At 41.7% G+C, this 27532-nt stretch overlaps 1 long non-coding RNA gene across 6 annotated transcripts in view; it reads right to left on the minus strand.

The window, feature by feature from the left end:
* LOC137320481 (uncharacterized) overlaps positions 1-23775 on the minus strand; it is a 227307-nt gene extending 203532 nt beyond the window's left edge. For 5 of the 6 annotated variants that reach the window (XR_010962549.1, XR_010962548.1, XR_010962547.1 and 2 more), the window contains exons 1-3: positions 23672-23775; positions 18035-18317; positions 7691-7814 (exon numbers count right to left, since the gene is read on the minus strand). This is a non-coding gene — a long non-coding RNA (uncharacterized lncRNA). Of the gene's footprint in view, positions 1-7690; positions 7815-18034; positions 18318-23422; positions 23549-23671 lie in introns of those variants that run through there. The other variant, XR_010962546.1, reaches the window with a different exon arrangement.
* Positions 23776-27532: the final 3757 nt, after the last annotated feature.

The following is a 27532-nucleotide window of genomic DNA, read 5'->3' on the forward strand; positions in this document are numbered from 1 at the left end:
GATATCAAAATCAACCCAAAAAAGTTTTACAATTATATTAGGAAAAAGAGGGTGGTCAAAAGCAATGCGGGCCCCTTAAAAACTAATAATGGTGATATTGTAAATGAAAATAAGGAAATGGATGAAAAAATAAATAATTACTTTGTGTCAGTATTTACAGTAGAAGAAGAGCGTAGCATGCCAAGGAAACTAATTTTGAATCAGGGATGGGGATTCACCATAATTAATGTAAGGAAATTAACAGTAATAAAGAAAATATTGGCACTAAATAGTAACAAATCCCCAGGACCAGATGGTTTCCGTCCCAGGGTTTAAAGTAAGTAGGTGAGAACATTGCAGAAGCCCTAACTATAATCTTCAAAAGTTCTTTTGATTCAGGAAGCATTCCTTTAGATTGGAAAATTGTACATGTCACTCTGTATTTAAGAAAGGTGAGTGAGGGAAACCAGGGAATTATAGACCAGTTAGCCTAACATCTGTTGTCAGGAAATTACTAGAGTCCAGTAAAATTTTCAGCTGATCAGAGAGAGCCAGCACAGATTTCTAAAGGGTAGGTCATGCCTGATGAACCTGATGGAATTTTTTGGAGAGGTGACTAAAGTAGTGGACTGGGGAATATCTATGGATGTTGCTTATTTGGACTTCCAGAAGGCATTTGATGAAGTCCCTCATAAGAGACTGTTAGCTAAAGTTAAAGCTCATGGAATTGAGGGCCACCGTGCTAAATGGGATAGATTCAGAACAGATCTAGCAGCTCAAAACTGGGCATCCATGAGGCGCTGTGGGCCATCAGCAGCAGCAGAATTGTATTCCAGCACAATCTGTAACCTCATGGCCCGGCATATTCCTCACTCTACCATTACCAACAAGCCAGGGGATCAACCCTGGTTCAATGAGGAGTGTAGAAGAGGACGCCAGGAGCAGCACCAGGCGTACCTAAAAATGAGGTGCCAACCTGGTGAAGCTACAACTCAGGACGACATGCATGCTAAACAGCGGAAGCAACATGCTATAGACAGAGCTAAGCGATTCCACAACCAACGGATCAGATCAAAGCTCTGCAGTCCTGCCACATCCAGTCGTGAATGGTGGTGGACAATTAAACAACTAACGGGAGGAGGAGGCTCTGCAAACATCCCCATTCTCAATGATGGCGGAGTCCAGCACGTGAGTGCAAAAGACAAGGCTGAAGCGTTTGCAACCATCTTCAGCCAGAAGTGCCGAGTGGATAATCCATCTCAGCCTCCTCCCGATATCCCCACCATCACGGAAGCCAGTCTTCGGCCAATTCGATTCACTCCACGTGATATCAAGAAACGGCTGAGTGCACTGGATACAGCAAAGGCTATGGGCCCCGACAACATCCCAGCTGTAGTGCTGAAGACTTGTGCTCCAGAACTAGCTGCGCCTCTAGCCAAGCTGTTCCAGTACAGCTACAACACTGGCATCCACCCTACAATGTGGAAAATTGCCCAGGTATGTCCTGTCCACAAAAAGCAGGACAAATCCAATCCGGCCAATTACCGCCCCATCAGTCTACTCTCAATCATCAGCAAAGTGATGGAAGGTGTCGTCGACAGTGCTATCAAGCGGCACTTACTCACCAATAACCTGCTCACCGATGCTCAGTTTGGGTTCCGCCAGGACCACTCGGCTCCAGACCTCATCACAGCCTTGGTCCAAACATGGACAAAAGAGCTGAATTCCAGAGGTGAGGTGAGATTGACTGCCCTTGACATCAAGGCAGCATTTGACCGAGTGTGGCACCAAGGAGCCCTAGTAAAATTGAAGTCAATGGGAATCAGGGGGAAAACTCTCCAGTGGCTGGAGTCATACCTAGCACAAAGGAAGATGGTAGTGGTTGTTGGAGGCCAAGCATCTCAGCCCCAGGGCATTGCTGCAGGAGTTCCTCAGGGCAGTGTCCTAGGCCCAACCATCTTCAGCTGCTTCATCAATGACCTTCCCTCCATCATAAGGTCAGAAATGGGGATGTTCGCTGATGACTGCACAGTGTTCAGTTCCATTTGCAACCCCTCAGATAATGAAGCAGTCCGAGCCCGCATGCAGCAAGACCTGGACAACATCCAGGCTTGGGCTGATAAGTGGCAAGTAACATTCGCGCCAGATAAGTGCCAGGCAATGACCATCTCCAACAAGAGAGAGTCTAACCACCTCCCCTTGACATTCAACGGCATTACCATCGCCAAATCCCCCACCATCAACATCCTGGGGGTCACCATTGACCAGAAATTTAACTGGACCAGCCATATAAATACTGTGGCTACCAGAGCAGGTCAGAGGCTGCGTATTCTGCGGCGAGTGACTCACCTCCTGACTCCCCAAAGCCTTTCCACCATCTACAAGGCACAAGTCAGGAGTGTGATGGAATACTCTCCACTTGCCTGGACGAGTGCAGCTCCAACAACACTCAAGAAGCTCGACACCATCCAAGATAAAGCAGCCCGCTTGATTGGCACCCCATCCACCACCCTAAACATTCACTCCCTTCACCACCGGCGCACTGTGGCTGCAGTGTGTACCATCCACAGGATGCACTGCAGCAACTCGCCAAGGCTTCTTCGACAGCACCTCACAAACCCGCGACCTCTACCACCTAGAAGGACAAGGGCAGCAGGCGCATGGGAACAACACCACCTGCACGTTCCCCTCCAAGTCACACACCATCCCGACTTGGAAATATATCGCCGTTCCTTCATTGTCGCTGGGTCAAAATCCTGGAACTCCCTTCCTAACAGCACTGTGGGAGAACCGTCACCACACGGACTGCAGCGGTTCAAGAAGGCGGCTCACCACCACCTTCTCAAGGGCAATTATGGATGGGCAATAAATGCCGGCCTTGCCAGCGACGCCCACATCCCGTGAACGAATAAAAAAAATTTAAAAAAATTATTGACCTGATTAGGAAATTGGCTGAGTGGCAGGGGACAGAGTAGGGACAATGGGCAGGTACTCAAATTGGCAGGATGTGACTAGTGGTGTTCCACAGGGATCTGTGCCGGGGCCTCAACTTTTCAATGCATTTATTGACGACTTAGATGACGGAATAGACAGCCACATATCCAAGTTTGCCGATGACACAAAGATAGTCGTAAACAATTTTACAACACCAAGTTATAGTCCAGCAATTTTATTTTAAATTCACAAGCTTTCGGAGGCTTCCCCCTTCGTTAGGTGAACGATGTGAAAATTGTCGCTGGGTCAAAATCCTGGAACTCCCTTCCTAACAGCACTGTGGGAGAACCGTCACCACACGGACTGCAGCGGTTCAAGAAGGCGGCTCACCACCACCTTCTCAAGGGTGGTCCTAGACTCCCCAACCACTGAAATAGTTTCTCTCTTTCTACCCTATCAGTTCCCCTTAATATCTTGAAAACTTTAATCAAATCACCCCTTCTAAATTCCAGGGAATACAACCCTAATTTGTGTAATCTCGCCTCGTAATTTAACCTTTGGAGTCCAGGTATCATTTCACATCGTTCACCTGACGAAGGGGGAAGCCTCCGAAAGCTTGTGAATTTAAAATAAAATTGCTGGACTATAACTTGGTGTTGTAAAATTGTTTACAATTGTCAACCCCAGTCCATCACCGGCATCTCCACATCACAAAGATAGTCAGCATTGTAAGCAGTATAGATGGAAGCATAAAATTACAAAGAGATATTAATAGATTAAGTCAATGGGTAAAACTGTGGCAAATGGATTTCAATATAGGAAAGTGTGAGGTCATCCACTTTGGACCTAAAAAGGATAGATCAGAGTACTTTCTAAATGGTGAAAAGCTCAAAACAATGGAGGTCCAAAGAGACTTAGGGGGTCCATATACATAGATCATTAAAATGTCATGGACAGGTACAGAAAGTAATCAAAAAGGCTAATTGAATGCTGGCCTTTATATCTAGAGGACTAGAATACAAGGGGGTAGAAGTTATGCTACAGCTATACCATGTCCTGGTTAGACCACACCTGGAGTAGTGTGTTCATTTCTGGGCACCGCACCTTAGTAAGGATATACTAGCCTTGGAGGGAGTGCACCGTAGATTTACTTGAATGATACCTGGACTCCAAAGGTTAAATTACGAGGCGAGATTACACAAATTAGGGTTGTATTCCCTGGAATTTAGAAGGGGTGATTTGATTAAAGTTTTCAAGATATTAAGGGGAACTGATAGGGTAGAAAGAGAGAAACTATTTCAGTGGTTGGGGAGTCTAGGACCAGGAGACATAGCCTAAAAATTAGAGCCAAGACTTTCAGGAGTGAAGTTAGGAAACACTTCTACACGGAAAGGGTGGTAGAAGTTTGGAATTCTCTTCCGCAAACGGCAGTTGATGCTAGCACAATTGTCAATTTTAAATCTGAGATTGATAGATTTTTGTTAACCAAAGGTATTAAGGGATATGGGGCTACGGCGGGCATATGAGTTAAGTCACAGATCAGCCATGATCTCATAGAATGGCGGAACAAGCTCTAGGGGCTAAATGGCCTACTCCTTTTCCTATGTTCCTAATTGTGAGGCAATCACTGCAGGATTACTGATTGATAATCAACAATTGATTAATTAACAAATTATGGAATATATTAAAGATAATTATTACTTCAACTCTGCAATATGTTTTATTACTTATTTCTTATGTTTTTTTAAAATTAACTGTGTGTTAACATTGTGTTGAATGTTTTACCTCCCCACCAATCGGTATGATATCAAAAATGTTTACAATAGGATGTATTCAACGCAATGTCTCTGGGTGTAATTTTAAAACAAGACGGAAGCACGTGTACAAGCCATTACAATGAGTACAAAGAAAATCAATATCAAAACTACATAAGTTACAAAGTATAAGTAGGTCACCATGACGTATTCAGATTAAAGCAGAGGGCAAAACAAGGTACAAAACAAAATTTTCCTAATCAAAATAAAAACTGATTTGGAGGAGGGGAGGGAGTTTTTAAACTGCAAAACAAAATCACATAGAAAACACTAATCAGGTGAACTACATCCCCCATAGTGCTACAGTTCACTGAGTATCTATTAGTGTGCATTCACCATGCATGGAGCAGTGCAGAAGCAGTGCCCGTACTAAAGTCCATTTACACAACGGATGGAGACTGACTTATAAATTGCTGTATATTTGCTTCACACACATCTGTAGTTCACAGCAACAATCTATTAAAAGAGAAAACTGGCACATAATTCAAGGTCGCGAGCTCTATAACAAATAACAACGGCAAAAATCAAAATCTTACAAAAATGTGCTGTAAAATGTCATTTATTCATAAAACAATTTTAGTAAATGCGTTATTGAAGAAAACAATATAAAATTGATCATTATTTGCAGTAATTGCACAAGTGGTTCAGGTTTATTCAATAAATGAGCTTTTCCTATTTTCACCTATATGGAGAAACAATTTAGCATATGGCCCACAAGGCCTAGGCCTGGCTGAAGTAAGGAACAGTGGGCTGGAATCACAGCAGAGAAAGAAGGAACTTGCATTTATACAGCACCTTATCACATCTGCTCCATCTTTGGTTTTGACGCGAGATATTTTCTCGGGTTCAGCATCATCAGCCACTCGCATAGGCTGACTTCACATCCCTATAATCTGAAGTATACGTTTTCTAGGTAAATTATAGTAAGACCCAGGAATCATAACACAGAGCCCTTACTCCATACACCATCTACTAGAATGTATCATGTGCCGCCAAATGATTTTCCTATATCCAAAGAACAGGTTGAATAAGCACTCTGACAAGACTGAAACTCATGGGGTAGATTTTGACATTATGCAATAGTGTAAAACAGGTGCTAGCGAGTCGGCAGCCTGTTATATATCTCTCCCAATTTTTATTTTTATTGAAGTCAATGAAAATAAAGATCAGGAGAGACGTAAATCAGTCAAGATCTACCCTAAACTCCGAACATAAGGCAGGTGAATGAACTTTGAATAGTACAAAACAGTGAACACAGATTTCTCTCTTCCACGCATTGAATAATAAAGATGCTACTCACTTTCTCTCTAAACATTGACTTTAAAACTTAAATTCATTTCTTGCTCTGTGGAACAAGCTAGCATTTGAAAACTAGCTCAGCTCCTCTGCTGGCTGACACAAAAGTTAAACACGGAGCCTTATGGCCGCTGGCTGCAAAACTGAAAGACTGACTGTACACTAAACATATGAGCCCCAAAAATATGTGGACCATGGTCACAGTAGTTGCCCTCCAACATTGACCCCACCAGAGTTTGTGGGCTAGCGGGAGGTCATCTAATTTATATGGTGCCACAGCAGGTGCATCTCCAGCACCTACCAAAAAACTGATGCGTGCCCACCAGTTGGAGGATGTTGCCCAACTTCCCCACCCCGAAACTTCTTAGTGCCCATCTGTGCCAACATGGCTTGAGGGCACTTCTTCAGGCATGCTTAGCCACAGAAATATGATCCAAATCCCTTTGAAGTTATACTAAAACAAAAGGCTCATATCCCCTATCAATGTTAAATGGAAAGCCAATCTTTGACAATAGCAAGGCTGTTTTTTTCCTGTATTTGATCTATCTGTGATAGCTGGAACCAAATACTTATGCACTCAGCCTGCATTAGCCATATGAGAATACCTTTGTTGCAACTTTGTTTGCCCTGATCCACATTAATTGACCTTTGTCTGCCACAAAATAACATGTATTTCTGTGCCATGCAGATTCCATCACTGAAAACTAAAATTAACCATGTGTTTATGGTTAAAAATTCATAACAAACAAAAAATAGATTTCACTCACAACATCGCTTAGAAACTTCCCAAAATGCTTAATTTACAATTAATTACTTTTGACTGAGTTCCAGTCACTGTTTTTATGTAGATGAACATGGCAGCCATTTTCAACATCTCACAAACAGCAATGAGAGGACTGACCAGTTAATCTGCCTTTGGTGGTGTTGGCTGGGAGATGCATGTTATCCAGGACACTGCTTCAAGGTGCTTAAGATTTACCTGCATAGGCCGATGAGAGTTCAGTTCAACATCTCATCTAAATAATACATCTCCAAAGCTGCAGCATTTCTTCAGTAATACATTGAAATATTACTGTGTTCAAGTGGGGATTGAACCCACAATCTTCTAGCCCAGATATAAACTTGCTACTAATTGAGTTATACTGACTTATGTGCAAAATCAATGTGCTGCACTACCCAGCCTTGGGAGTTCACCACTTTACTATGTTTAGCAAGAAGAAAAAGGTTTTTTTTTTATCAGCTGAAGCAAAAAAAAAGAAAATAGTAAATTTTAAATATATGAGATGAAAAATGGAAGAAAGGTCAGGTCAAGAATCCTGAGGGGTAGGAAGCTCATTAACCTCACATTGAAATTAGATGATTTAACCACCACCTTGAAGAGGCCACTTTGTGGTTTTTAATCTATCAGATAATCCCTTTAATCCCTTGCCCCTTTCATTTGGTTTTCCTTTTCATTTGAGCACATTGAACCTTTGTCAGTGCTTTCCACACCAACTATAGGGTATGTTCAGTGCTGGTAAGTGCTTAGCCATTGATATCTGGTTTAGTCTTGAAAATGGACAATTAATTTGCAAGCTAATTTTACCAACTTTATTTGGAACAATAAACATTCTGAATTTTTCCAAACTCTTAAACTCCACCAGAACTTTGAATTGGCCAGGACCTACCTCAAGCTTTAGTCTCAGAAACTGGACAAGTGCATGGGCTCCACACATCTCCAAGGGTTTGGTCACCAACTCCCCTGGAGCTCCCATCGTCTCCTGTGCACAGTATTCTTACTTATCTTGGCACCTGTTCAGGGAACAGCAAGAGATCTGGCTTTAAAAAAGTATAAAAAGGATAAACCAGAGTAGGTGGCAGTGTCTAGATCAGTGTCTAGGCCTCCCTTCAATCTTTGTAAACACTAAACCTCAGTCCTGGATTTGTGCTCATTGCTTCTTGGTCATAATTACTTCTTGCACAGAAAAGTGCGGACAGAAATCCAAGAGAAGTGCCTCATAATTCAGTACAGCACTCTAAAATTGAACCAAAATCAATAGTTTCTGACCTTGGCTCTAACAGTAGTGAACGTCTTACTAAAAAATAAATGAGCCATTGAGGTCAAAGGTTTGCTGGACATGATCCCGGCAGTTACAACAGAATTGCATCCACTGATGCCATCCAACGCTGACCGCACAAGAGTTTGCAGGGTCAGTGGGATGGCAGCTCATTTGCAAGAGGCTGATGGATACCTGCATCACTATGGATATTATCATGGATGCCTGCCTGCCATATACTGCCTGCTGGATAGGAAGTGCCTGCCTAGTCCTTCCCCCACCCAGCTATCCCGCTCCCTATGTACAAGGGCTGATTGTCAAACTTTTGAAAAAAATTAGGCCACTTCCTTGGCCTGAGCACCCCCTCCTCCCCCAACAGCGGTGTGGTCCACTTTTTGACTTCTTTTATTCTCGGGACATGGGCATCGTTAGCAAGGCTGGTATTTATTGTCCCATCCCTTGGGAAGGGGAGCTGATAGGTAGGGAGTTCCCATCCCTTGGGAAGGGGAGCTGATAGGTAGGGAGTTCCAGAATTTTGACCCAGCGACAATAAAGGAATGCCGATATATGTCCAAGTCCGGATGGTGTGTGACTTGGAGGGGAACTTGGAGGTGATGGTGTTCCCACGCACCTGCGGCTCTTGTCCTTCTAGGTGTTGAAGGTCATGGCTTGGGACCCAGGATAAGACTGAAGGCCTCTATGTATGCTCATCTGACTCGATGTGGCACCTTCAGTCTTATGCTAAGTCCCTTGTGGACCAGGAAAGTGGTGACTCCTTACACAGGGAGTGCCCCATCATTCCACTATTACATAGCTAGCCTTGTAAGGGACAGGGAGAGGCTCCACCCCTTACAGAGTCAAAAAGGGAAATCCGAAATGAGGTTGGGTCCAGCATATTCAGGCCATTCTGCCATACTGGCCAGATTTACATCAGGAGTCCATTGGAACGACTGAAGAAATTCAGTCCCATTATGCTTAGCACTAGAAAAAAAACAGATTATATTATACAGCCTTTATGTTAATAAGACCTGAACAGTAGCACCTTAAAGAACAAAGTCACTACTCTGGAACACCCAGTTGTGATTTTAGAAGAGATTATTCAGTCCCAACATCATAAGTAGGAAAATAGGAACAGGACAAAAATATGTCCCAGGGAGGCCTAGAACAAGTTTCTTACTTTACTTTTATTCAAAAGCTTTCTGGGTGTTTTCTCGACCTTCCTGGTGAAATGAAATGTATACACACGTCTCTGGCCCCTAAATCTGTCTTACCAGAAAGTCCATGTGTTATTTTGTTCAAATGCCTGTGGTTCAATGATACAGTGCTTATTTTAAATGAGGCAAGAAGAAAGTTCCCCTGACTCTGAGAAACTGGCTCATTTCCCTCCATATTTTTATCCTGAGGGCTTGAATCTCTGCAGGGAATTCAGCCAGGGTAAGCAGTGTTTCTGAGAGAAAGGCTAAAGATGTTGGCTTATGTATTCAGCAACATTTAGGATCTTTAGTAAGTAAAAAAGATACATATAACATCCTTGCTGATGCAAAGGAATTTCTTAAGTGCAGATTATCCTCAGCACCTTTGCAAACCACTCTACCAGAGAACGATAGAGCAAAGCAAGGAGAAATGCCTCTAGCAAACTGAATCTGAGATCTTCAGCCACATTTAAAGACATGATGATTTATTCATAATGATATCTCCAAATAGCTTTTTTAAAATCAGGAAATAGGGGTTTCAATTTAGATGGTTGGTACATATTTACAGTCAGTTTAGTCAGGGGTTATCCTGCTGTTCTGTAAAGGGTTTGTATATGAGGCTGTGTACATTTGCTGATTTTTCTTTAATAGAGTTAGTTCTTGTTACAACCTGTTTGGAAGGGGATTTTTTCAATATAGTTTTTTTATTTAACTATTTCTATGCAATGGGGGATGAGAGGTAGAAAGGAGCTTGTGGAAAAATGTGAGATGATTTTCAATGTGGACCTTATGGTCTCTTAGAGGAGTTCCATTTGGAATTGTTCTCACAGGGCTATCAATCTGACTTTTCCTCACCTTTGCCTATTATGTCCTCTCTCTTCCTACCTGCCCCCTTTGACCAGGTGATATGGGCAAATGTAAAATGCACTCGCCATTGATTTGAGTTACAGGAATCCTTTCTGTTGGGATAAATGGTTCATTCTCGGACTGGCAACCAGTAGCCAGTGGTGTTCCGCAGGGGTCGGTGCTGGGTCCCCAACTCTTTACAATCTATATTAACGATTTGGAGGAGGGGATCGAGTGTAACATATCAAAGTTTGCAGATGATACAAAGATGGGAGGGAAAGTAGAGAGTGAGGAGGACATAAAAAACCTACAAGGGGATATTGACAGGCTGGGTGAGTGGGCGGAGATTTGGCAGATGCAATACAATATTGGAAAATGTGAGGTTATGCACTTTGGCAGGAAAAATCAGAGAGCAAGTTATTATCTTAATGGCGAGAAGCTGGAAAGTACTGCAGTTCAAAGGGATCTGGGGGTCCTAATGCAAGAAAATCAAAAAGTTAGTATGCAGGTGCAGCAGGTGATCAAGAAAGCCAACGGAATGTTGGCTTTTATTGCTCGGGGGATAGAATATAAAAACAGGGAGGTATTGCTGCAGTTATATAAGGTATTGGTGAGACCGCACCTGGAATACTGCATACAGTTTTGGTGTCCATACTTAAGAAAAGACATACTTGCTCTCGAGGCAGTACAAAGAAGGTTCACTCGGTTAATCCCGGGGATGAGTGGGCGGACGTATGAGGAGAGGTTGAGTAGATTGGGACTCTACTCATTGGAGTTCAGAAGAATGAGAGGCAATCTTATTGAAACATATAAGATTGTGAAGGGGCTTGATCGGGTGGATGCGGTAAGGATGTTCCCAAGGATGGGTGAAACTAGAACAAGGGGGCATAATCTTAGAATAAGGGGCTGCTCTTTCAAAACTGAGATGAGGAGAAACTTCTTCACTCAGAGGGTAATAGGTCTGTGGAATTTGCTGCCCCAGGAAGCTGTGGAAGCTACATCATTAAATAAATTTAAAACAGAAATAGACAGTTTCCTAGAAGTAAAGGGAATTAGGGGTTACGGGGAGCGGGCAGGAAATTGGACATGAATTTAGATTTGAGGTTAGGATCAGATCAGCCATGATCTTATTGAATGGCGGAGCAGGCTCGAGGGGGCGATTGGCCTACTCCTGCTCCTATTTCTTATGTTCTTATGTTCTAAATTGCACACTGAGTTTTTAATGCTGACCCCAAAATTGTATCTTCAGCTGGGAGTCTTTTACTTTTAGACAGGTAAACATCAGTCATGCCTCACCTCTCTCCCTTTCTCTCTCTCTCTCTCTCCCTCTCCCTCTCTCTCCATGTTTGCATTAGAGACTTTGGCAACTTGTATTCGAGACTAGTTCTTAGTAGTAGTCATTAATTCATGGAGTGCAGTTGGGTCACAATCCATAGGTTACCTTTCTACAATGTCATTTTTTATTTAGCTAATATATGTCAAGCCAAAACACGCTGGAACAATCCAAACTGGACCTAATCTGTGGTGATACCCCTCTCAAAGGCATCAGCATCCTTAGTTTGCTTTCCTTCTGCACGCTTCTGGGTAGCAAGCACTACATGGCGACCAAACTTGATTCTGATCTTTAATTTACTTCTCAATTGGACAAAATTGATTCCAACAGATTGAGATGGGCTCAATGCTTATTTCAGTAGGAGAAAAATGTTAGTTTTTTTTAAATGAACATCCTCCCCAAATTAAATTATATTCCCCAAATTAAATTATATTCCCCAAATTAAATTATACTTAGCCCCCTTTGCACTGTCAAGAGAAAGTCAAAAATACAAGCTTCAGAATCAAGAAAATACTTCGGGAACAAGTGAGACTAGAGAATACTGAGGACGATTTTCATCTCCCTCTTGCCCCATTTTTCATAAATGGGACAGTCGCAGGATGAAAATCACACAAAACAAAATTGCCAATTTACCACCAGAAAATCACCTTTCGTGATTTTTTGACGCATTTCAGTTTGGGTGACCAGCACTCCTGCCCAAAAACAGTGGGAGCCTAATTAATTTATTAAAATGAGGGTCCTATGTCATTGTTAGGACCACAGTGCTAGTTTCATGTCAATCAGCTCTCCCGCCACTGCTTCCTTAACCCGCCCACAAATTATGGGAAGTACAGGGAGGCTGCCATTTGCAGCACTTCTTAAATGGATGATAAGCTGCAGTCAGGAAAGCTATAAGTGAATCTGGTAATGACTTTTTCTTCATTATTTTTGGAACTTAAGTTCAGCCTTGGCTCAGCAGTAGCCCTCTTGCCTCTAAGTCAGAAGGTCATGGGTTCAAGTCCCACTTCAAAGACTTGAGCACATAATCTAGGCTGACATTTCAGTGCAGTCCTGAGAGAACGTTGCACTGTTGGGGGTGCTGTATTTCGGATAAGACATTAAACCCATCTGCCTTCTCAGGTGGACGTAAAAGATTCCATGGCACTTTTCGAAAAACGGTAGGGGAGTTCTCCTAGTGTCCTGGCCAATATTTATCCCTCAACCAATATTACTAAAACGGACTATCTGGTTATTATCTCATTTCTGTTTGTGGGACCTTGCTGTGTGAAAATTGACTACTGTGTTTCTTACATTACAACAGTGACTACAATTCAAAAGTACTTAATTGGCTGTAAACGCTTTGGGACGTCTTGAGGTCGTGAAAGGAGCTTTATCAAGGCAAGTTCGTTGTTTCTTGCTTTGACGTTTAAACCTTAAAGACTCCTGTAGGTTAAACTCCTTAATGCTTGGTGTGCATTTCACTTTTCACTGACACTTCAATCTCCCCCCTCCCCCCCAATCTATTCAACCCTCCCCTTTAAGGCGCTGCTGCAGGCCCACTATCTATGACCTGTCAGATTTCATGTGCCCCCCTCCCCCCAACCAAATGTTGTGCTGCCTATAAATAGCGTGCTTAACAATGGCAGCTCAACACTCAAATTTAAATAAGACCTGGTATCTGGGGCACGATTTTAGCATGGATGTGGGAAGGGAGCAGGGGGGAAGATAATCGGATGAAAAACCCAGAAGTTAAGTTGGCGGGTCGCAATCTGTGATCACGACCTTAATGAGGTCCATAAATTTTACTTCCGGGCTTCATGATTGACAGGCTGGCTGGCTGTCAGGCGGAAAGGCTGGAGATCGGAGAATAGAGAGGATGGGACCGTGGCTGTTGAAGACATGGGGGGGTTGGAGGGGAGTTGAGGGAGTGCGGGCTGATGCTGGCAGGAGAAGATTGAGGTGGGGCGGGCTGATGCCGAGAAGAGATCCGAGGTTGGGTGAAGAAGTTGCAGAGTTCGTAGGTCAGTCAGAAGTTGTAGAGATTGAAGGTCAGTCGAAGAGGTTGCAGAGATCAGAGGTCAGTCGCAGATCAGGAGAAGAGATTGGAGGTCGGGTGAAGAGTCGGAGGTCGGGGGGTGCCACCATTTGGGAGGGGGGTGTCCAGCATCAGGGATGTTCAGCATCGGGAGGGGGGTGCACCATCAGGCAGGGGTTGCGGGGGTCCACCATCGGGTGGGGGGTGGAGGGATCCACCATCAGGCGGGGGGTGGGGGGGTCCACCATCGGGCTGGGTTTGGGGGGGTCCAGCATCGGGTAGCGGGTTTTGGCCGATCGCGGGATCATGTCGTGCCAGGTGATCTGGTTGATCCTAGATGTAGCACTCCTGCTCTTCCGGACCCACAAGCAGTGTAATAAAGATACTCACCTCATGGATCTGGCCCTTTCTGCCTGCTTTCACCTGACGCGAATCGGAAGCAATGGAAAACGACAATAAAGTTGCTTTCCTTTTGTAATGAACAAAAAATTAAGTACCTCAACCATCGCAATAAGGTACATTACCCCTTTAAGTGTCAGCCCATCGGCTTTAAGTGGGGTAGGACTTCCGGGCATCTGTTACACGCGTATCTGAACCCGCCTGGGTCAAACCCGGGCGCGTTGGAGCTGGGATGCAGTCATCTTCAGCCCCCGCCACAAACTCCGTACCCTCACCAGTAATTCTACCTCCTCCCAGCCACTGTCTCAGATTGAACCAGACTGTTCACAACCTTGGTGTCCCATTTGACCCCAAGCTGAGCTATTGGCCTCAAATCCTGCTTAGCACTAAGACCACCTACTTCAACTTCCATAATATCACCCACCTCTGCCCCACCTCAGCCCATCTTCTGCTGAAATCTTTATCCATTCTTCTGCTACCTACAGACTTGACTATTCCAATGCTCTTCTGGTCAGCCTCCCACCCTCCACCCGCCATAAACTTCAACTCATTGAAAACCCTGCTGGCCCTACCCTATCCTAAGTCCCACCCACCTATCACCCCTGCCTTGCTGAGCACATCGGCTCCAAGTCCCCCAAATTGAAACTTTGCATCCTTGTGTTTAAATTGCTTTGCCCTTCCCTAGCTCTATAACCTCCTCTAGTCCTACAAGCCCCTCAAGAACTCTGCATTCCTCCAACTCTGCATCATGTGCATCCTTTGCACCACCAATGATGGCTGTACCTTTAGCCATCTACACCCTAAGCTCTTCAATTCTCTCACTAAACCTCTCTGCCTCTCCACCTCCTTTAAGACCCTCCTTAAAACCCACATCTTTGACCAAGCTTTTAGTCACCCCTCCTAATATCTCCTTCTTTTGCTTAACATTTGTCTGATTATGCTTCTGTGAAATGCCTTGGGACAATTTTCTACTTCAAAGGCACTATATGAATGCAAGTTGTTATTGTTCATCAACATTCCTCAGCAAAGTCTACAACATGGCTCCAAAATTAAGCATTAATAGCAAGAGAAGTTCAAATAAACTCTTTTTAATTCAAAACCTTCTCCTGGTTACAATAGTAATTTGGATATGCCTTATGGTATATAAGCATAGACTAAGAGCTTCTAATTCTGTACTCAAAGGATAACATATGGGGTTCAGCACTCCTAAAGATTGGCAAAAGTTCAAGAAACTGGGTGGGGCGGGGGAGGGAGTTGGGGTAGGTGGAAGAGGCAGGTATCATCTCAATTCAAAATATGGGCTTTAATAACAAACTGGCCTCCTTCCCAGAAATTCAAAAGAAATATGGCATTAGCTCAAATCTGTTTGTGCGCTGCATGCGATTACGCTCTACGTGCTCCAAATAAAACTGTGGTGTCATTAACTAAACTCTATTCTTCTATCTTCCATCATTATGTCATCCTTATTAAGTCAAGCTCTAGATTTATCTCTCAGTTCTACAAGTATATGGAATCCAAGGTAGTTTTGACTTACCATTATTCCCATGCGATTTTGACAATTGTTCTTTCTCAGGGCTTTCTCATTAGTCTTTTGAGGAACCCATGACAGTCTTTTAAGAAAAGTATTTGCAATGCTAGCCTCCTTATATAGTGCAAAATCTCCAACAGGACATATGTAACTCCCAGAAGCCATTCAAGGACTATGGTGCTATATGTGTTGTGGGAGTGCCCCACCGTGCATCTTCTTCTGGGGGCAGTTGATAGTTTGCTTCAGCCCTTTACAGGCCACCGTTCTAGGGCATGGGAATTTGTAGTATCCGATGAACTCATTCTCGTATGTGTCCATAATTGTAGGTTCATATACTTGCAGTTACTCACCCCCAAGAAGCCTATTTCTGCTAATGAAAACAAGCTTTACCAAGTCATTAGAAGATATGACACAAGCTCTAAATTTTACTAGCCTGGAATTTCCTGGAAATTTCAGCATAACTACAGCGTGAGAGCTGTGTTACATCGTTTTATGGCATAACTGATTTACAATGGTTTTACACTGAAACATTACTACATGCAAATTTTCTCAATCATTTGTACCACTTCCAAGATACATCTGCCGAAACCTTCTGCTGCTCATTTGCATAGCTCCACCTCTATACAAAAGACTAGCTCACGCGAATTTTCAAGATTTATGCAAATAATCCACTTGTGTAGATTTATGGCAAAATAATTTAGGCATAGTATGGTCCAAAGTCACCTGATACCAGCATAACTGAGATTTCTGGAGGCTGAGACTTAACCAAACTACTGTCAGTTTTAGTGCACTGGAAATTTTTTGGAATTTCAGAAGGACTAAGCAGCTGGAATGGCCTTCCCGGTGGGCATACCCCCATTCTGCATAAGAATGAAATTGGATCAGCAGAGGCAAGAGGCTCTGAGAGTGAGGCGCCATGGTAGAAGACAGCAGCCCACTCGCCATTACCTCTATTGGTGGCTCTGCATTTGCACTTGTTTTACACTGGATTTTATGTTCCGGAGTAGGAAGATGAGCTCCACAGGAAACTTTGGTGTAAGTTCCAGCTGGCAAGTTTGGCGCTGAAATCGCGTAAATTTTGGTGTACTTTATGCGTACGTGCGATCCAAGAAATTTTGGGCCAGCATTTTTAATGATAATTAATAATTATCAAATTTAAGGGGTGTTGATTTGTCACCCAATGACTGGTGTATGAGAGATTGATAACAATCAAACGGATATGAACTAATTAAATGGATGAGCTAGGGAATGGCAGATAAATCTTAACATGGGTAAATGTATGGTAGACACACCAAAACAAGAAACACAAAATTTTACACACTGGCAAACGTGAAAAAAGAAAGTATTGGGCTGTGATATTTGACATTCACTGAAAGTATCCAGTCAATGTGAAAAGTAACAAGGGTGACTCCAGGATTTAATTTATTTGAATTATGAGAAGCATGTTGAATCTAGATTATTTTTGAACTTCAAGGACAGCAATCTGTGAAGTTTATTCCAAAATAGCAATGGTTGGGAATAGAGGAAGATTGAGGCTAGAGAAAGAGAGAATGTATCCAGGACAATGGAGATCAGGGGCAAAAAAGCATGGGTGGACTAAAATAGTGCCTGAACCTTAATTTTTTAATCCTTTGTTATTAAAGCAGATATGTTTTACTCTCAGTTTTATATGGACTATTAGATACATGATAGACTTAAATATTTTTTCATATTATTATTGCCAGCTTTCAATTCCACCTTCCTGGCCTGTTTGGTCTGTGTGCAGTAGTGATAGCAAAATCACAGGCCTTGAACGGAATGTGGTGATCTGGTGCCCAGCATGCTGTTGGGAACCATCTGCAAGAGCACACATGAGTGAGCCAGTAAGCCCAGGGCTCAAAGAAAGAAGGCATTCTGGATAACGGTGTAAGTGAGCATATAGTACTACCCTGTAGGTAGTTTTGGCTGGCTTTGGCCAACTCGACAATTGTTATTTAATTATCATGAAATAATGAGGGTGAAATTCCTCACGATCATCGACAGTAACGCCATAGTTACGTCATTACGGTGCCAAAAATTTCAAGGAAATTTGGGTTTTACTACATTCCACCACTATGTGCTGTTATTGCATTAAATATGAATTTCCTCAATCTTTTTAACAATGTAAATATAATACCCGTCAAAGGCCCTCAGGGCTCATTTGTATAGTTTCACTATTCAAGTACACAGAAGTTTCCTGGGTTATCGCCACTCCAGCAATCAATGTTACTTTAGACCCAAGAAAAGAAACAGGTCCTCTATGTTGGATCTGCAGGAAAGCAAGGCAAATTTTGAGAAGGAATGTGCTTGATCCCTCAGGATAAAGACACAAGGAGAGGGAAGGTTGTAGGGGGGTGTATGCCATTCTCCTGCAATGACATAAGATAAATAAGGGTATGGCTGACAGTGGAAGAGTGTGTGGCGAGCGTGATGGAAGAGTTGAAGAAAGGTGTTTTGGGGGTTGCGTAAGGCAGTTTTTGTGTACATGGGGAGGTGTGAAGCTATAGTGCAGGCTAGGGAATTAGTAGGTGCCCTTAACCAAAGTGCAGTATGAAGGGTTTGGAATGTGAATGTTGCTTTAAGAGAGTGAAGGTTGTGGTGGTGCCCAGAGTGGGCAAGCAAGAAAGCTCACTGAGCATCTTACCTTGGCAGATGTTGTGAGATCATTGAATTTCCTCCTGCACTGCTCTGCAGTCCTGGGAGTGAGGGAGTTGGCCGACAGTGCAGTTCCACCTCCCTCCAGGCAGCATGGCTTACTGCCCTGCCAGGCTTAGACGACTGTAGTTCTAGGAGACTGTGTCTCCTCTCCTCCATCTCTTGCAAGAAGACATCAATGTCCTCCTCCAAGAACTTCACCATTCTTCTTCTCCCATCTCTTCTGTGCTGTTGCCCAGTGGGCACAGGTGCTGCCTTGGATTACCTTATTGCTGCCAACATAGAATAAAGCTATGGGTTAGAGATGCCATGGAGAGATTTGAGCAGAACTGCATGACAACACACTTGCTACAACATTACCTGTCAGTCTCCCAGGGTTGTGCTGAAGACAAGAGTCTGCAAATTGCTTTTAAACAGTCACACTGTTATTGCACAAGTTTCCTGCTTGCCTTTGTTTTGCTTGTGAATTATCTCAGAATTAACACTTGCACATATGCAAATGAATTTACCCTGGAAATTTCTGTGCTACTCCCCCCTTCTGGTGAATGGCATTGTTTTCTAGCATTGTAACGGCATTACGGACATTGGGGAAATTCAGAGCCAATATATTTTTGTTCAGTAGTTTATGTCCAGACAAGTGTGCCATAAAAATGGATATTAATATGATTGCCCTTTCTCGACTATTAATACACCACTTGCAAACATGTACATTTGCACAAACACTTGGTAGATCAATAAATTGTATTTGTCTATGAGCAAACAGTTAATTTTGCTGGAAGTATAATTTTTTAATTCAGTTATTGTTTCTATTAGTTGATCTAGTTATAATTATAGATGTAACAGGGATGTGGTTTCAGTTTCATTACTAGTTTCCATTTCAATCCATTATGTTGGATCCTACATTAATAGTTTATAATAAACTAAAGCTATGAATCAAAATGCCCTGATGATATCTACCTTCAGCAAATCTCTGATATCCTGAATAATGTTATGTGGGCAAAGAATCACCTTTCTAGTATATATTGATAAATAGTTCAATTTAACTCCATGGGATTGTCTAATCTATCTTTAACTTCTTCTGCAAAAGGTTCCAATCTAGTTTAAAGGATTTGTTTATCATACGCCTTCTGCCAGCTCTCTTAGATATGTGTTCAAGGTATAAAATACAAAGTTATTTCATGCAACTGTTTTTAAATAGAATTACCTATGGAATATTAGATGTTGGCAGTGAGCCACAGGGCTATAATCCATTGGTACCAATGTCATAAACTGTTTGAGATTTACTCATGTGGTTTGTGAACAACAACAAAACTGCTCAAATGAATCATTATCCTAAATTCAGTGACAGAAATGTATTATTCTTAGAATTATATCACCTAATACTTATTTGAAAAGAACACTCAGACTCATGTGATCCTAACATATCAGTTTCAATGAAATTTCTCCCTTCATTATTTTAGTGGATGATGTAACCCATTTAAAATCAATGGATTAAGCATAATAATTGTATATTAAATCTTCTGTGGTTCTACAAGAATGGATAAACATTTGAAGCAGAAGAAGGGCTATGGGGAGAGCAGGGCATTGGCATTTGTTTTGGATTGCTCGCGTAAAAAACCAGCATAGATCACAATGGGAAGAAATGGCCTCCTTCTGTGCTATAAGCTTCTATAGTTCTATGGTTCTGTGATATGGCACAATTTCAGGGCCTCTGCTTTTAAATTTATTTATTATTACATGAGTGGCATCTGGGCAAAGTAGAAATGACAAGCTGTGGGTGAAAGGAGGATAAAGATTACAATGACATGGACCTTGAATGTATATAACATATTTTATAGCCCTTTGCCTACATAATATTAGTCACTGCACTCCAAGACAAATCAATTTTGTGAAACCCTTTAAAACATGTTAACATTCTATTTCTTTCTCTAGGCAAGTCTTTATTTCTTTCAACTATCAGCTTCATTCAGTGGTAGCACTCTCGCCTCTAAATCAGAAGGTGTAGGTTCAAGCCCTACTCTAGGGACTTGAGCACATCATTTAGGCTGACAGTACTGAGAGAGTGCTGAATTGTTGGAGGTGCCATTTTTCAGATGGATGTTAAAACAAGGCTCCTTTTAGAAGAATGCAAAATATCCCATGGTGCTATTAGAAGAGCCAGGGGCTCTCCTGGTGTCCTGGCCAACATTCAGCCCTCAATCAGCACCATGAGAAAACAGATTCACTTATCATTTTATCTCATTGCTGATTGTGGGACCTTGCTATTGCATTTTGGCTACATAGTAGCAGTGATTACATTTCAAAATGGTTGTTAAATGCTTTGGGACATCCTGAGGATTTGAAAGGTGCTATATAACGGCAAGTTCTTTCTATCTTGTATTATAGTAATATCAATTTTGGGCTTTTTGGGGAGCTGCAGATTATTAGGTAATATACAGCAACAATATGACTATACAGGAGAGATTTACTTGGGTCTGTACCTAGATGCACAGGATCACCTGGGCAATGCGAATATCAGATAATCGGACAGGTCAGAGCGCATGCCTGCAGAGGAGCCCACACAGACCCAGGAAAATCTCCCCATATAATATTAAATAATATTTTGTCATCAATACAGTAGTGATGTTATCACCTCCATGAAATATTCTTCATATTTCTTGGAGATAATGTGATGATCAGGATCAGATAGCACAGTGACATCACTAGAACCACTCTACAATTCACATATTGATTTATTTCTTATTTAAAATTTACATTTCACTTTTATCATTTGCACTTTTAGTACCTAATGTGTGGCATAACCTGAATAAATAATGGGAGGTCATGGAATATGATGTACATCCCACTCATGATGCTGCCTCCCGGAACTTTAATACTTGTTACTTCTCAAATCATTCATGAGGTACAAATTATATTCCATGGTTCTTCATTGTATTTCCTCTATAAAAAATATGAATTAAACATTACATTAAATATTATATAGGGAAGTGCTGTACATTAAATGAAAACTATAGCTGTTAGAATATAATGGAGCAGAATAAACATTGATTTTCTAATACTGAAAACAAATTGTGGTAAATTTATACCTAAAAATCCTTTGAGATAACTGCGTAATGCAAAATATGAAAAATAAAATGCTCTGATAGAAGTTGATAGTGTCTAAAATAAAAAAAATTAAATTGTAAAATGGAAACATTCAAAATACCAAATGATAAAAGTGTTACTGTTGGCATACACAGCGGCTGAGTGCAGGCGTACTACTTATAACATGTTTTTTCTTTAGCCTATGATGTGACGGCCTCTAAGCTCTTGTTAAAGACTTTTGACTTGTGTTTGACAATGTGTCTTAATGCCACAAAAGTCTTCAGAACATAATATCTCATCCTAGGAATTTTGTGCTGCCTTGGCTCACAAGCTTTACCCTAAAATATTTACTTGACAGTCGATTTGAGTTGAAATAAACCTCTGGCTATCACGGAAACACAGCGTGCCCCATAACCTGAGCTTGTCATATTTTGGAGAAAATTTACATGAAAATATTGTCATAATTTATGTTCTGGTGTTGACCCAGAGTCAAGAAGCAGCAGGTATGAGTCATCCACTATTTGCCTGCGTGTGGTAAAAGAGCGTAAGATGTGATCCCACAATGATTTTTTTTTCATTGTTGATGTCCCATTTGACCTTGTGAAGTGTGTGAAACCAAATCCTTGGTTCAAATTTGCTGTGAGATAAAAGATCTTTAACAAGAAGCAGTTACAGGTCAGCAAAAGGGAATATTTTTCCTACTTTGTTAAACAAAATGTAATTTGCAGTACTTTATAATTTGAGCAGGCAAACTATTTTTGTTGAACATTTTTCACAAATCATGGATCGTAAGTTGTGTAAGTTGATAACGAAAAGGTTCATGGGAAAAACAAACCACTCGACCAAGACACTGTGAGGAGGAAAAAGTACGCTTGAAAAGAAAATAGTCAAATGAACTGTCATCCGTGACACACTTAAGTTAAGAGCATTTAGGATATACATTTGGAATGCAGATCTAATGATTCCTATTGTTCTTAGAAATTATCATTTATCCATATAGAACATATACTGACTATTATTTGCTGTCAATCAGTGTGGATTATCATTCAATAATGGACCATGAATTGATCTTTCAATGTGAGTGTCATTACCCATCAATTATATCACCAAACCCCACTAGTGGCACTTAAAGTTAACCAAGAACTTCATAACTACACCGTGCACTTTACAGCATTAAGTCATAAAAATATAATCATATCTAGATGCTGCCCCATGGAGTGATAGGGCAATCAGTCCCCAATCAGTCCCTTGTGGAGGGATGAGATAGGGGGTGAATACCACACATTTCCCCACAGGAAGGAAGGGAACACTGGAGTGGGACAAGGTTAATTATGTCTAAGCCATAGATTCCATTTAAACAGAGTAACTGTTTAGTATGTTATCAATACTGTATTTATTAAAGTTATCATTTCAAATAGCTCAGAGAGCTTATTTTAATTTTAATTGGAACAAAACTGTGCAGTAATGTGCCTCAGAATATACTCTTATTTATCGGATTATGCTTGTAAGATGCACTGAAGGAGCTAAATCTTTTTTCACTATTCCATTAGCTCAAGTGTTACATTCAAAAATTGTGTTAGCTTAAGAAAATTAACTTACAGTTAATTTGAGCTATGTCTTGTGATTTACATATTTTATGATTCAAAAGCACCAAGTAGAATTGAATTTTGTTAGCAATGGTTAACTTGAATAATTTAAATATTATACAGTCACTCCAATGCTGCAGAGAACCTCAGTACTGCGACACCTTCTAATTAATGTGTTCTTTTTCCTACTTACTGTGCCAACGGAAGATATTTATTTCTCAATTTAAATCATTTAAAATCTCTGTGCTACTTATTTTCAACTCCTCTTTCTCCCATTTCCGTAGCTTTTTCCTTTAATTATTTGTACATTATTTTCCTTGGCTTCATTCTAGTTTCCATTATGACGTGTTTACGTTTCAAACAGTCCCTGCTTCCTACTTATCTTAGCTGGTTTATTGGCACTTCCTATCCCAGCACCCTCTGCCCTCTATACAAGCTGTGCATTCCCCATCTAGTTAGCTATATCCTCACCTTCACAGCTCACTTCTCTTCACTCTTTTTTTTTCAGCAACAAGCCATTTCCTATCTCATTTCCCCTTTCAGAAGACATTTTTGGACAAGCTCCTGAAAAATTTCTAGCATTAAATTCTGCCCAGTTCAGCACAGAGTTCCTACTGGGCACAGGTCCAGCTGTGTTTCATCAATCCGGCCTTTCTGCCTGTGCTGGAGGAGTAAGGTTGGCTTTGTAAATCATGTTCATTACTCACTTAACATTCCTAGCGAGCCAGGCCAGTGGTGACATAGTTGGTGGTGCTTGTCCCCCGTGGCGACAGCTCTGAGCTTCATGTTTTCAAACATGTTGTGAGAGACTGCAGTGCTCTGATCTGAAACTCTGAACTTCCCCTAGATTACAAGAGGAAAAGGCTGCTGCAGCGTAGAGAAGAATGTGCTGCTGACTCAGCATGCTTTCGCCAGCAAGGTCACACTTTTCAGTCTGTTACCTTTATGAAGCTTACCTCCTGCTTTCCAAATGCCCTCTCCCTTCCAGTTTCCAACAGGTTTTGTTGAACTAAGCGGCATGATCTCATCTGATTTTGGCCACTGCAGTCTTGTGAGATTTCCTGCTTTGTATCACAAACGGAAGACAAATATTATTACATGATGAACATTTTGATCAACTATTGACACAATTGTGGGTCTTAACCCTTTAGCATCACAAGCGACCAGTGCTCTGAAAGCAAATTATTGTGAAACCCATTTATAGTAATGCTATTTGCTACAGCAAACAATGTTATGTGAGGCGTTTGACTGTAACTGGAGCCAACTCATTGCATTTTACTTACTGGCAGTTTGATGAAATAAAGAAAGCACAGAGTTCAAGTTCAGTTACAGTAAATGGTCAGCTTAACATGACATTACTACATTCTTGGCAGTGATTCAAAGAATGATTCAATGAGTGTGATTCAAAGAAACTGCAGCATTCTCTTCTTCAATTTTTGAATCTGTCCCTGAAACTAACTGGATACTTTGTTAAACTGTTAGTGATCCTGAAACTGACAATTTCCCATGGTTGAACTGAAATGAATGCTTTTCAGAAGTCTAATTAATAGAATCAGTCTGCAGGTGTTAATTATATACTTTATGACTAGAGAACAATTGTTATTCAGTAGTTCGCTCTAAGTGGGTGATAGTTTCATTATAATAGAAATACAATATGTTGATTTCATTCATATGCACTGTAAGTCAACTGGGAAATGTAGAACTTCTTTTATTATAAACAGAGTTTAACAACATCAAAGGTCATTATGTCACCATTTTATACATTTCTTGTTTTCCTTTTTGATACAGTTGCAATAATTAAAGAGGCAAATACTATGTTTTGATCTAAAAGGATTGAATAGCAAAACGTATGGCATATTTTTCTAGACAGGTAACGCAGCCATAAATAGTTTGAGACCTCCCAAAAAATGTCCCTTCTGTACCTTAAATAACAGCAGGAAATGCACATTAAATATTAAAGGTGAGACGCAGCAAGTTGCAACCCCAACAAAGTGCACCTGAGTGATAGGACCTGGGTTCACGAGTGGAGGGCAGATGCTTCCCACATGAGGGAAAGTCATATTCCTTCATTCTTGTGCATCTCATTTGAAAACAGCATTGGTGGAGCCCTGGATGCAAGTCACCACCCATTCCAGTAAGGCTAGTGTATGGTGCAGGGAGACGCAAGAAAGGGGAAGGGAGAAAAGGTCTTTTTAATAAAATATTACCAATAGCTGGCTGAGTGTACATGTGAATACAAACGGCATGATTCCACGACCCTGTGCTCCCAGCAGAGAAGCTGTGCTTGAAGAGAATGTGGAACAGAGATAGAGCTACAACATTGTAGCCCTCCAATAGTACGACCTGCACTCCCATCAATTGGGCTCCCTGCTTGGAGTTTGAAATCATGGACTCACCTTTATTGTAGGTGACCAGTATACAAAATCACATTTGTTAATAAAATTTGAATTAGGATCAAGGAATAGGGAGTTAGGGTTTGTCAAAGGTTTGTATAAAAATTGTTCTATACTAAACTATTTCCAGCACATCTCCAAAGAGGTAGACTTTTGCCTGTACCATGAAAATAAGGCAGAACGGGGGCATTTCTCATCTTCCCGCTTCAGTTTCCTCTATGAGAAACAGAAAGGTGCCCACTTTGAGGAGTATCCAAAGAGCCTGGCATTAGGCTTTGAGCCTCAGACCCCTTGGACTGAAGGATCTGTAGCGGCCAGGCGATAAGGCAAGGGAGGTCTGAAAAGGTCCTAACTTCTTTTGGAGCATCCCCATTGATTTTCAAGCCTGGAGGCCTTCTCACTACAATTCTCCAACAACAGCCAGAAAGCCGTGAGGCTTACAACCGGCCGCACAGCTGCAGGGCTTTCAGATTGCATCATGTCCCCTCTTCCATTTTCAGGCACAAGTCTCTGCCAGGGGGCAGCTTGAACCAGGTGTGCAACCAGGCCATGCAAATGACTCAGCCCACCAAATCTGGGTGCTCACTTTGGCCACATTGCACCTGACCTGGGCGCAGGTAAAGGGTGGAGGAATACTTGGGGCCACTATGTTTTATAGTTCTTTATGGGAATTTATAGGTTGTCAAGTTTAAAATGTCTCTTTTACATTTTGGGAAGGACCTTCTATTTTTCTGTATCTGAGGAAATATACATCTTGGTTAATGTTACTTCAAAGGCGATTGTCTAGCCTTCACAAACTGGAGTGCGTAACAAGTATTACAAACTGCCACTGTTGGTGCTGGTTAGCATACTCAGAGGAAGACTATTAATCTGTATTAAAATTGCAGGCTTAGAAATTCAGCTGCACAGGGCCCATTTTTCAGGCATTAAAATGGCCTCCTAAGCCACCAATATGACGGGCAGGAAGCGCACTCTAATAACGAGCCAGAAGTGTGCCACCCACTATATTGGTAAAGGCCAAAAAATCGTCGCTAGGTTCTTTGCATCTGCTAATAAGAAGCCTAACGTCTGCGGCCCACATTGCAGGATTGGTTTGCTCTGAGGCAGCCAGTGCCAATGGCCATCGGGCAAACCAGGACGGCTTGCTGCCTAACGAGCAGTCCAAAAAAGGACAAAGTAAGGTTTTAAACTATAACCACCTGAACGTGGAGCCTGAAGGAGCAGGAGTGCTCCTTCTGGCTCCATATTCAAAGAATCACCGCTGCTGGCCACTGCTCCGCCTTCCCCCAGTCACCACTGGTAAAACCCGGCCCATAACCACCGCTACCTCCCTTCTGGTCACCGCTCCCTCCCACCCTCCCAGTCACTGCTATCTCCTGACCCAATCCCCTCCCCCTCACTACCTCCCATCCTGATCACCTCCCACCCTCCCAGTCACTGCTATCTCCTGACCCAATCCCCCCCCCCTCACTACCTCCCATCCTGATCACCTCCCACCCTCCCAGTCACTGCTATCTCCTGACCCAATCCCCCCCCCCTCACTACCTCCCATCCTGATCACCTCCCACCCTCCCAGTCACTGCTATCTCCTGACCCAATCCCCCCCCCTCACTACCTCCCATCCTGATCACCTCCCTTTTTACATCATAGACATCGATCAAAATTAAAAGCCATATTACAGAAAGGGAACACTATGATTTATCTGACTGTTGTTTTTACTTTAGCCTTATTTTTTTTTAATAAACTAGATTTGTAGTTTGTAACCTGAGATATATACTCTGATGCTCTTTTCAAGTGTTAGTTGTTCATCAATAGAGAGATCTGAAGTTACTGTTTTCAGTGTACATATTTACGTTAAATGAGGTTATTGTTCACCCAGAGCACACTAGCTCCTAAATTATTTTGTGTATAAGATCACATTTCAGTTTACCGGTAGTGTAGGCTGGTCTGTTGGAACAGTCATTTCCACTGCGCACTATAAAAATTTGGAGAACTCCTGAATCGTAACACAGCCAATTACTGCAGTAACACTTTGAACTGTTTCTAGCTGCTAATGATATCACGCTGCCTACCCACAAGAACAGCATAGTACCTTTAAATCATTTGACAAGTAAATAATTATAGCACCCAGAATTATTCCAAACCTTTAATTTTCTCTAATATTTACTGAGCGTTTTTGCAGTAGTACTGGTGTGTGTTGATAGTAGATCTTTCAAACTGTTTCACCACACTGGAAATAAAGAGCACATAAGTAAACAAGTCTGGCTTTATACATTTGTTGACTATTATAACCAATAGTTTGGTTAATTGTTTGTTTAAAACTCGCACACACCTTTACTTCATGCAGAAATTTGAATGGATAATACAATGCTCAGCAGTCTGTGGCAAAACAATTATTTAACAAATTAATCATACAGATCCTAG

Source organism: Heptranchias perlo, chromosome 4 (assembly GCF_035084215.1).
Source record: "Heptranchias perlo isolate sHepPer1 chromosome 4, sHepPer1.hap1, whole genome shotgun sequence".
In the NCBI taxonomy this organism is placed as follows: domain Eukaryota; kingdom Metazoa; phylum Chordata; class Chondrichthyes; order Hexanchiformes; family Hexanchidae; genus Heptranchias; species Heptranchias perlo.